Genomic DNA, 12,201 nt, shown 5'->3' with positions numbered 1-12,201 from the left:
TCATAGTTTGGACCGACCATAAGAATTTAGAATACATCCGTTCCGCTAAGAGACTAAATTCTCGACAGGCTCGCTGGGCATTATTTTTCGGCCGATTTGATTTTAACATCTCGTATCGCCCCGGTAGTAAGAACGGTAAGCCCGATGCGCTCTCACGGGTTTTTGAAGTAGAAGCTGGATCCACCTCTCCAGTAACCATCGTGCCTCCCAACCGGGTGGTCGCGGCGGTTACTTGGGGGGTGGAGTCCAGGGTTCGTGAGGCGCTACGCAACGTCACTATTCCCGCGGGATGTCCAGCGAGTTTGTTGTTCGTGCCGGAGCCGGTCCGAACTAGCGTACTTCAGTGGGGTCACTCATCCAGTCTAGCTTGCCACCCGGGAGCTGCTCGAACATGTTCGTTAATCAAGCAACGGTTCTGGTGGCCTTCGATGGCGGGGGACGCTCAAGAGTTTGTTTCGGCTTGTCCGATATGTGCGGTGGGTAAGGGCTCGAATCGACCTTCAGCAGGGCTACTCCGGCCACTGTCTATCCCTTCCAGACCCTGGTCACACATAGCCATGGACTTTGTCACAGGTCTACCCCCATCTAGTGGCAATACCGTGGTCCTCACGGTGGTCGACAGGTTCTCGAAGGCGGTTCATTTCATTCCCCTCCCCAAATTACCTTCAGCGAGGGAGACAGCGGCCATTGTCTTAGACCACGTTTTTCGCATCCATGGCCTCCCGGTGGACGTGGTCTCTGACAGGGGTCCCCAATTTGTGTCTAGATTTTGGACAGAATTCTGTCGACAGTTGGGGGCGACTGCGAGTTTATCCTCTGGTTACCATCCGCAGACTAACGGTCAGGCTGAGCGAGCTAATCAGGACTTGGAGAGAGTCCTGCGCTGTGTGGCGTCGGCAGAACCGTCGACTTGGAGTTCTAGATTAACCATGGTCGAGTACGCACATAACTCACTCCGGGTCTCGTCTACGGGATTGTCGCCCTTCCAGTGCTGTTTAGGCTACCAGCCCCCGTTATTTCCCTCCCAAGAGACCGACGCCATTGTTCCATCCGCGCAGACGTTCATTCAGAGATGCCTTCGTACGTGGAGGCTCGCCAGAGAAGCCCTTTCCCGGACTGGCGAAAGGAACAGGGCGTCGGCGGACCGTCACCGGTCTAGGCCCCCACTTTACGTGTGTGGGCAAAAAGTTTGGTTGTCTACCAAGGACATTCCCCTCAGACTTCCCGCACGTAAACTGGGACCCAAATTTATTGGACCGTACATGATAACCAAGGTGCTTAACCCGGTGACAGTTCGGCTCAAATTACCCCTCCAATTTAAGAGAATTCACCCGGTGTTTCACGTTTCCAAGGTCAAGCCCGTTATTCGCTCCCCACTTCAGCCCCAGACCTCTGCTCCGCCGCCTCCCAGACTCATCGAGGGGTTGCCCGCCTACACGGTGCGTAGACTTCTTGATGTGAGACGGAGGGGTAGAGGTCATCAATATCTGGTAGACTGGGAGGGTTATGGTCCGGAGGAGAGATGCTGGATTCCGGCTCGTGACGTATTGGACCGCGCTCTCATTGACCAATTCCATCGGCGTCATGGTGAGTCCTCCGGGGACGCCAGGAGGCGTCCCTGAGGGGGGGGGGTTCTGTCACGGGTCAGGGTGTGTCACCGGTCCCTCTCTGTTGTTTGTTTTGGTCCTGTCATTTCTGCAGCTCGTGAGGGTGGCAATTAGCACAATCACGAGCTGATCTTCCCCACCTGTCACTCGTTTCCTCTACCCTTTATATCCCCAGCTGTGTCTACCAGTGTTTGTCAGTGGATTGTTTTATGTCGCGTGTGTGCTTCTGGTCTGTTGGTGTTAGCTGTGCTACTTACCAGTGATCTGTGTTCAGGATTCCTAGACGTGAAGATCGGTACAGGACAGTTCACCTGCTGGTTCCTGTCCTCGTCTTTGCTGGACATTCCTGGGTTCTCTCTGTCTGACGTTGGTCTCTACTTCTCTTCACGTCTGCAGGATTGTGGCCTGTTCTCTCTGGAACCGCTAATCGGAGAGGCTTCACGATTACTCACTGTGTCACGGAATTTATTATATTGTTCACTAAGTTTTCTAATAAACTTCTCCTCACTGCATTTGAGTCCTCCTCATATTTTACTCCAGGCCTCACGACAGATTACTGTTAAATTACGCTTTATTCTTTTTATTTGGCACATTTAACCCTTTTAACCCCACTCCAAAATCTTCAGTTATAAATGAACAATTGTGTGTCCACACTACAGAGTGTTGGAGTAACACTGAAACAGTGTTGAAGTTAATGTTATAATTCAGTGATTAATTAACTGATGATTGAACATTAGTGATGAACACCTGATGTTAACAAGCAGAATCACTGAAGGACAGAGGAACAACAAGAAGATAAAAAAGCGAAACACAAGAACTACAACTGACTTCAGCCACAGAAGACATTAAATCTCTCAAGATCTCAGCAGAGGATTAAACAACTCCAAAAAAATAGCATTACCAGCTTCACTTATTACTAACCAGAATGAATTTTTTTTTTTTTTTTTTTACGTCTACAGAAATTCCTATTGAAAATTAAAAGAGGTTTAGATGTTGTTTTGTTTCATTTGATGTTACCATTATGGAGATCAGTGTTTGCTTTAGTTGGGCTTTTGACCCGTTACTTTAACATTAGTTTTTCTTTGGCTGCTGTAACTGTGTGTTATTAAAGGTATAGCGGAGGATTTTCTTTTTCCGGGTGGGTAGTGTAAACTATTGGTCCACCTAAGTGTCAATCATTCTGGTGATATGTTTACGTAAGGCCGTCGTACGTGCTCGTCCCTTAGTTTTCGCTTTCTGCGCATGCGCACTTTCAGGTGTTTATGTGTGGTGAGCTAGAGCTCATCCATTCATTGAAGCTCGCCGTTTCACCGGGTCCTTTGAAAATGTCTGAGGGTCGCAAGAGAAAAAGTTTGTACGAACTGTATGAGAAGAAGAGAAAGGCCTCAGAAGAGAGAAACAAGATCAGAGTGTTTTTGGGAGATTGTTTCACACGATGGCGTGTGCTGAAAACACAGGTTGGGCTTCCCACTGATGCCTCAGTCGCGAAGTTTCTACTCGACAGGTAAAGTTTGGCATGCTATTTGGAGAAAAAGTGCAAATCTTCTTTTGGAAAGTAATCTTGTATGAGCGATGCCGACAGCAACTTGTAAACAGAGCGTGCACGAGGAGAACCTCGCACACGTTTAATAGGCGTTCCCTCTCGGGAGCAGGTAGAGTGTTGCGCATGTGCATTTTTTCAAAAAGTGGAGAGGGCGGTTCTTATCTAAAATTCGGAAAGATCCTCCGCTATACCTTTAAGACACATTTGTTGTGGCAGAAACAAAGCCATCAAAAATTAGATCAGGTGTTGCTGATTATGATGTCATCACATAATGTTTGGATCATCGATCTCATTCTGTGTCTAATCCCTGATCAAAAATGTGTTGTTTTAATACAGCTTAATTTTATATTACAACACTGTGAAACTACAGCAAAAGTTCAAGCAGTGCTGCACAATCAGTTATGAAGGATTTTTTAAGCTCATCATTCACTAATTTTTTTTTACTACTGCTTCACACACAGAGACATCAAGAATCAGCCAATGAATCTCAACAATGGTGACAATCAACAAAAAAGATAACATCAAATCTGAACATCACAAAACACGCTACTAAAAGTCAACACAAAACCAACAGCAAAAATAAAAGCAAAAAGTAAAAATGAAAGATAATAACCAGACAATTCAGCTGCATAATTTATTCAGGCTGCATGCTGGGAGTCATGGACGATTTTTTTGTACTATGCTGGTACCCAACATGCATTGCAGCATGAAACTTTTGATTGTCACCATTGTTGAGATTCATACGCCAATTCTTGATGTCTGTGTGTGTCTGGCTGATCCAGAAGTTGAAAATGTTCAGAGTATAAACTTTTTAAAATCCTTCATGTTTTCTGGATGTCAAAACCCGGATAGATCTCAATCTGTAAAATCACAATGATTCTATAATCAAAAATACAAAACATCACCCATATAAATACATTAGACAATAAAAGAGAACAGTGAATCGAGCCACTAGATTAATTAATAAATAGTCACTGTCATACTGTTTTCTTTCAGGTTTTTTTGCCATAGTAAATGTATTTTAAAGACACAGCTACAGCTGCCAAAGAAAAACTAATGTTCAAAAGTCAGGGGTCAAGAGCCCAACTAAAGCAAACACTGATCTCCATCATGGTAACATCAAATGAAAATAAAATTCCATCTAAACCTCTGACACCTTTTAATAAGAACTTCTGTAGACGTGTGACAGAAATAAAGTGAATCTGGTTAGTAATAAGTGAAGCTGGTAATGCTGTTTGTGGAGTTGTTTAATCCTCCTCTGCTGATATCTTTTGCTAAGATTTAGGCCCAATCCCAATTCTATTTTATACCCCTTCCCCTACCCCTACCCCTAACCCTTCGCCTTACCCTTGCCCCTTGAAACGGAGTGGCAAGGCGTAGGGGTGAAAATATTCCCCTAAGAAATGGGACACCACTACTACACCGTTACACGTCATTATACGTCGTTGCTAGCGCCTACGTCACAGGAGATGCGCCAATGTTTATCACAAACTTCCAAGATGCCGTCGTCAGCTGTAGTCTTGCGTGAGTTACAGCTATTTTTTTGCATTTTTCTTCTGAAGTTCGCAGAAAACAACGGAGATGACGATATCTTCGACGCCTAATGCTGCGTTCACACCAAACGCGAATAGAGCGTCTGGCGCGAGTGATTTCAATGTTAAGACGCGTTTACGCGCGTCTGGAGGTCTTGCGGCGCGAATGAGGCGTTTAGCGCGGCGGACGCGAATTCGCCTCATTCGCGCGTCCACTTCGCTTCAAACTTTTGCTTTTTACACGCGTCATATTGTTAACGAACTTTAGCGATTTTTTTGCAACGTTTATTTGAATAACATGACCGTAAATATGAACACAAGATTGAATGTGACATAAAGAAAATGATTATTGGCAAAAATTCACACTTTGTAATTGTCCTAATCAGGTTGTAAATTTTCCTTAATTTCATGCAAATTACAAATCACATGCATCATTTTTCTCTTTTTATTGATTTTACAAAAATCACAATCATTTGTGCAATGTGTACCATTTTGTGTCAACAAACAAAACTCTGTAATTTATTGAGTTCTCAATTGTACTTGGAATGTTCTCAATTAGCCCCAAATAAATACCTGCTGAGTTAGTAATACACACAACACAGGAAACAGTCAACTTGACGTCAACAGTGCTGGAGGAACTATGGGCTTCTCGGGGAAGTTCACCTGAGGAGAGTATCGCACGTATCCAGTCCGAGGAGTGGAATGGCGAGCAAGCGAAGACACCTGAGTAGAACCTAGTTACCGGCTAGTTGAAGCGAGTACACGGGAGGATACTGGCTCCACTCAGAGATTGTAGAATCTCGCGAATGTGTTAGGTGTCACCCAGCCTGCAGCTCTGCAGATGTCTGTTAGTGAGGCGCCATGCGCTAGAGCCCAAGAGGAAACCACACTCCGGTTGGATTGTGCCTTCACACCAAGGGGGCATGGTCGACCTTGCTGCTGGTATGCCAAAGCAATGGCGTCCACTATCCAGTGAGACAACCTTTGCTTGGAGAGAGCCTTTCCCTTCAGCTTCCCACCATAACAGACAAAGAGCTGGTCTGAGGTCCTGAAACACTGCGTTTTGTCTACGTAGGCACAGAGGGCACGGCGCGTACTGGACAGAGCAGTGCCAAGGCTGGGTTTGCCTCCTCCGAGGACAGCGCTTGCAGGTTCACCACCTGATCTCGAAAGGGAGTGGTGGGAACCTTGGGCACATAACCAGGCCGGGGTCTCAGGATCACGTGAGAATAGGCCGGCCCGAATTCCAGGCACGCTTCGTCAACCGAAAATGTCTGCAGGTCCCCTACCCTCTTGATGGAGGCCAATGCAACCAGGAGCGCTGTCTTCAGTGACAGGAACTTAAGCTCGACTGAGTGCAAGGGCTCAAAGGAAGCATTCTGCAGGGCGGATAGAACCACTATGAGGTCCCAAGAGGGTATGAGAGGAGGGCAAGGAGGATTTAGTCTCCTCGCTCCCCTCAGGAACCTGATGACCAGGTCGTGCTTCCCCACTGACTTACCTTCAACTGCATCGTGATGTGCGATGATAGCGGCAACATACACTTTGAGGGTGGAGGGAGATAGCCTTCGCTCCAACCCATCTTGCAGGAAGGAAAGCACGACACTGATCAGGCATTTTCTGGGGTCTTCGCGGCGAGAAGAGCACCAGGTGACGAAGAGGTTCCATTTCAACGCATAGGCATGTCGCGTGGACAATGCTCTAGCGGAAGTGATGGTAGCCACCACCGGTGGTGGTAGGGTACTCAAACCTGCTTCGTCCCGTCTAGAAGCCACACATGTAGGTTCCATAGAATGGGACGAGGGTGCCAGAGGGTGTCCCGTCTCTGAGAGGAAACGCCCGCGGGTTGCGGCACGCAAGAGAGGGGTGTGAGCCGAGGAAGTATTGTCGGCGCTTTGTTCCACACCGTCACCCTCAGGTCACCCTGTCCACCAACCAAAGTACCACCCCTCGAAGAGGGGGTAGGTCGGGGTGTGGATGAGGGAACTCTCGCTCTAGTGAGGTCATTGAGTCTCGACCGCAGTGTCGCAATGGTCATGTTCCCGCAATGAGAACATGAGTCATCCACAAAGGCTGCCTTAGCGTGATCTAAGTCCAAACACGCAAGGCAGCGATTGTGCCCATCAAACTGAGAAACAGTCCGACCGCAACCAGAAGTGCACGGGCGAGACATCTTTAAAAAGACGTGCCCATGCGCAAGCTCTTTTGTGAGAGGGGAAAACTCTGCAGAGTGTTGAAGCGACCAGGGAGAACACACGACTGGCAGATACAGATCAGCAGGCAATGTGAACTCGCTGGAGATCGCCATCACACCAACACCTGGAGAGTAGCTCGTCTCGAAGAGTGAAGAGAGAAGATCTCAGAATGGCTTGTGGAGTGAAGAATGCTCTTGGCTCCAAAGCGAAAACATAACTGCATGTTGCTTCCTTATATGCCCACGAGGTGGGGCTGAGTTACGCTGTGCAAATTCCGTAGACCCATGGCATTTTCTTGCCATTGGCTCGTTTTGTATTCTCGAAGGTGAGAGGCTTTCTAAGCGAAACCCCATTCGTCATCACAACGTAACTTGTAGTGACCGCGAAAGGGAATGCAAATTTTAGATGGTATAGGAAGAGGAGATGGAGCAAGAAGAGTTGAGGATGTAGAAGCAAGAAGAGCTGAGGATGTAGAAAGAGGAGTAGAGGGAGAAGAGATGAGTGGAAGGCAATGGTATTAGTGTAAAGAGCAAGCAAAGAAAATATAAGAAGATATGGACAGAGGAAAGGGAAGAGCAAGGTGTAAGAGGAGGGAGGAGAGGTAGAAGGATAGGGTACAGACGAGTTTCAAATGAAATCAGAGCTACCTTAATTGACTGTCATAAATTATGGTCTTTCCTTGATAGAAGCTGGGCAGAGAGTTCAGCTCAGTATAAACATTCTGCCACAGTCAATGTCCCTGGAATCCACTGGTGTTGTGGCACACAATGCTGTCTTGGGGCCGCACAACACAGAAAGGCTTCTAAATGTTTTTTTTAGCTCCCTCAATGAAATTCACTTTCCACAGGGGGATCAGGAGGAAATTGAGCGAATATACCGGAAATCATGCGAGCGAGATGTTACCGGTACACCTGGTATTATCACTTACAAAAATCCTGCAGGTTTTTTTCTGCAGGATGTTTGGGGGTATCCTGTAGGAATGACGAAATCCTGCAGGACACATTGGCAATCAGTTGCACAAACTGCTTAGACTAATCTTAAAAAACTGGTCCTAACTGTTTATGGTCAGGTACATAAAAAGGTAGCTCGGTCTAATTTAAATTGAAAAAGTAATACTAATTGCCCCTTGGTTAATTGCCAGTTAGTCAAACACAGTCTTAAAAGCATAATATGCTAAGATTTAATCATAATCATAATCATAATACGATTTTAGATTTAAATGATCCAAAAACCACTAGAACACTGTTTACTGTCTATTTTGTTGACTTGTGTCTGCTAATTACATTATCCCAAATGTTTCCAACAATGTTTAAATCCAGAGAAATCAGCTATTTTGTAATGTCCCATGCCATTGTGTCGCCTGTCACTGACGTCATATCTGCATTGCCCTCGATTTCCGGTTTTACACCACGAAAACCCAAAAGACGCTTTAATATTATGTGTTTTATTAGAAAGGTGAGCTTCTGTTACCTTTATCGACTGAAAACGAATCATTGTTAGATATCTCATGGTTCTTATTGCTTGAATCTCTTGTTTTCTTGATTTACTGCAAGTAACATGTTTGTACACAAAAAGTAAATCAGACAACACAATTTTGTCAAGTGCATAAAATAGTGTAATTAGAAAGAACTTTATTTGTAGTAACACAATACAGCATTTTCTGTATATTTCAATGTTTTAAAATGAATCACATGCCATTTAGCAACATTTAGCTTTTATTAATATGATATTCTAATACCGATCTAGCTTACTGCAATGTGCAACAAGTGACTCATACCAGCCACTGAGCGATCGACACAGAGTAATGTTAACATAACTTTCAACACACTTAAATGTATTTTTAGTATGATTGTTCTGGATTTTCCCCAAGTAATTTCCCCCAGTAATTCAGCACTTGTGGCTGAAATAAAATAATGTGAATTTAAATGATCAAACATAACTGTAACAAAGTTCAAGTTCAGAGAAGGAGGCGAATGTTATACGTAACTTTAATTGTAACTTTTCTGTAAGATCTGTAAGATTAACATTAACAATAAAACGAAAGGAGCATCAGAGGCCAACTGTGGCATATAAGCATAATAAAAACAGCAACGTGAAATGTCCCAGGCTCTCTGCGCCGCCCAGGTTCATACAACAGTAACGTTATTAAAACTTTAATACATTAGCTCATCCATGAACATGATTTCTGCCTGAGTACTGATTTCCCATCTGATTGCTTTCCATTGGCTGTGGTGGTGAATACACCTACCAGTTAGTATCATCTGTGGAATTAAGAGCTTTTAGAATGTTATAAAACCTATAGAAATTAAACAACTGAATTGACAAAAAAAGACAGCGTTCATTTTTCGCCGTACTTCACAACACGTGACCCTACAAGAGTGATTACTGATAGGCTGTCTGTCACCAATCACGTTTTAGAGATGAAAAAAACTACTGAAATGTAGTGGAGTAAAAAGCACGATATTTGTCTTTCAAATGTAGTGAAGTTAAAGGGTAACTCTCGCCAAAATGAAACCTAGGGTCTTTTTGTTAATCTACCCGAGGCAAACTTTCGTTTAAAAGCATAATTAGAATGTAAACTCCACTTTTAAGTTTGACCGTATTTTCGTTTTCGGTTAAATTGCCTTTTGAATGGGAGTGCTTGGAGCACTTCTATGATAGCATCAAAAATCGCTATTTTTAAAACACTAAGAAGGCTCCACACAACATGAAACTTTGCTCGAAGTATCACCAGGGGCTCTACACATGAACTCGAGCATTGAGAACATTGTTTGTGTACACAGAGTTTACTAAAAAGAAAGATTTTGAACAACTCACTGTAGCTGTGTCCGCCGGCATTTTGTCAGTCAAAAATAGTCGATCTCCGAATGCGAATGAACTGACTCTGAACTTTAGTATTGTTTCTTATATGAGGATCCTTTTTCAAATACAAGGTCAATATTGATTTTCACTAACGACAAAAATTATCCGTGAATTTATATGGAACTAAGCTTTAGGAGCTTTCCATCTTTACTCTGCTCCCTGTTACGTTGCATTAAGACCCCAGATTGCATTTTGACGAGAGTTACCCTTTAAAGTAAAAAGTTTCCAGAAAAATTAATACTCAAGTAAAATACAGATACTCAAAAAGTGTACTTAGATACAGTATTCAAGTAAATGTACTTTGTTACTGTCCACCTCTGGCTACACCTTTGGTATTGTTTTGAATAAGCGACCTCTAGCGGTAACACTTACATACTGTGCCTTTAACATAGTGGTTAAGTTTATGCAACTGGCCCCAGGTTTTAAAATGGACACTTCAGTATAACAGAAACAAGGAGGAGAATCCAGAACACTTGCTGAACAAGTCAGTGATTGAAGTGGTGGAAAAAAAGTGCCAGTAGGCTACTCTTCTTGTGCATTGCTGGCATATGCAAATTATCATCATTAAAGAACTTCTGATAGGGTAGACCGACTCTGCTTGCATACACGTGATTTGTCAAGATGAGAGATAATTCACGTATTGTGATGTCATTACTAGTGATGGGAGAAACAAAGCTTTTCGAAACTCTGAATCAACTGAAATAATTGCTTCGCAAAATGATTCACAGTTTCGAAGCGCTTGAAAAATGCTGGTGACACCTGCTGGTCAAAACTGTGTAAATGTAAGGAAAAAGTCCAAACATGCATAAAAACACCCTTTACAAACCAATTGCAAATATTTTCTTGAAAGGTTAATCTATTAAATGGAATCTACAAATAATTAAATACCATTAAATAAAAAGTGTCTGTAGGCTATAATATGTGCTCTTTTATTAATTTGTTAGGTGTTTTATGGGCCCTCTCTTATTTTTATTATACAAATGTGACATTACAAATGTCTACATCTTTATAAAACTGATTCGAGATCAGATAAAATTAGACACTGAGATCGTCCCCAAATGGTGAATCACTGAGATTTCACAACCCTGATCAAGGCAAACCTCATTATTTACACGACCGAGGGCAAAAAACAACAACAACAACCCTTAGTTATTAGATTTTGCAGGGGTAAAGGAGTTTGTTTCTTATCCTAAACCTTTTAGCCAAAAAGGCAACTCACAATTTATTTGGTTTATGTCTTGATTTCATCATTTCGCTGTATTTTGAAGTGACAGGGGAGCAAGTTCACTTTCATGTAGGCCCATAACTTTATATAAATTGCAGAATTTTATTTTATTTTATTTGAAGTTTACTTCAAGATGGGTGGAAAGAACTGAAATGCAAGATGCAGCAGACGTAGTATGTGCGAATGAATGAATGAATGTCACAACTTTTAATGAAAGAAAAAAATATGCATGCACTAACCCATATGCATGCACAACCCAAATGTTACTTTTTGCAAATGTTCAACAATCAAAGCAACACTCAAAGACCAAATTGCACAGAATCTTTCCCACCATTTCATCGCTTTGTGACCGATGTAAATCTGCAGAGGGCTCTCTGACTCACATCTTTTGGACATGTCCGAAACTGTATAATTTTTGGTGTAACATATTTAAGTGGTTTTCTGACATGTACAGCTGTGTATTTGAACCTGACCCAATGATTGCATTGTTTGGGGTTTCTCCTTCTCTACTTAAACACAGAGTTTCGATGCAAAGCACAATTATGTATGGAATGGTAGTTGCAAAGAAAATGATTTTAAAACTTTGGAAGTCAGATACTGTTCCTCAGTTTAGGATCTGGTTAAGTGAGCTCATTGGTATATTGCATATGGAGAAGGTCCGCTATGGCATGATGGACAATCTTAATAAATGTTCAGATATTTGGCAGCCATTTTTGGCTCACCTTGACAAATACAACACTGATTTTGACCAGCAAGGGAGTTCATAGAGTGCCAACCACCTTTACCTTCTCTGTACTTGTGTTGAGATTCTAGTGTCAGCGGTGCAGCAGTGTACTTAATTATTGTTGTTTTTAAATATGCCCTGTTTTTTTTTCTGTTTTGCTTGTGGTTTCAATTCTGTATTTTTTTCTGTCTGGTTTTTTTTTTTTTTTTTACTTGTATACAAAATTCTAATAAAAATATATAAAAAAATATATATATAAAAAAACAAAGCAACATACACTGAAGAATATAAATTACTGAAATTTAATACTGGCAACTTTTTTGTTAAACATTTTTTTGTTTAGTGGATTTCAAGTATTCATGGATGCAGGAAGTACCTTTCAGAGTACATTTTAAAAATGCTAACAAATTTGTTCTTTAAAACAAACTAAAGCATCAAAACAAAACTATTAAATTGGCAATTGTATTATTAGAATTTTGGCACATGAAAATAACAATTCATATTTTTTTTATT

Source organism: Rutilus rutilus (assembly GCF_951802725.1).
Source record: "Rutilus rutilus genome assembly, chromosome: 2".
Lineage (NCBI taxonomy): Eukaryota > Metazoa > Chordata > Actinopteri > Cypriniformes > Leuciscidae > Rutilus > Rutilus rutilus.
This window is presented reverse-complemented; position numbering follows the sequence as displayed.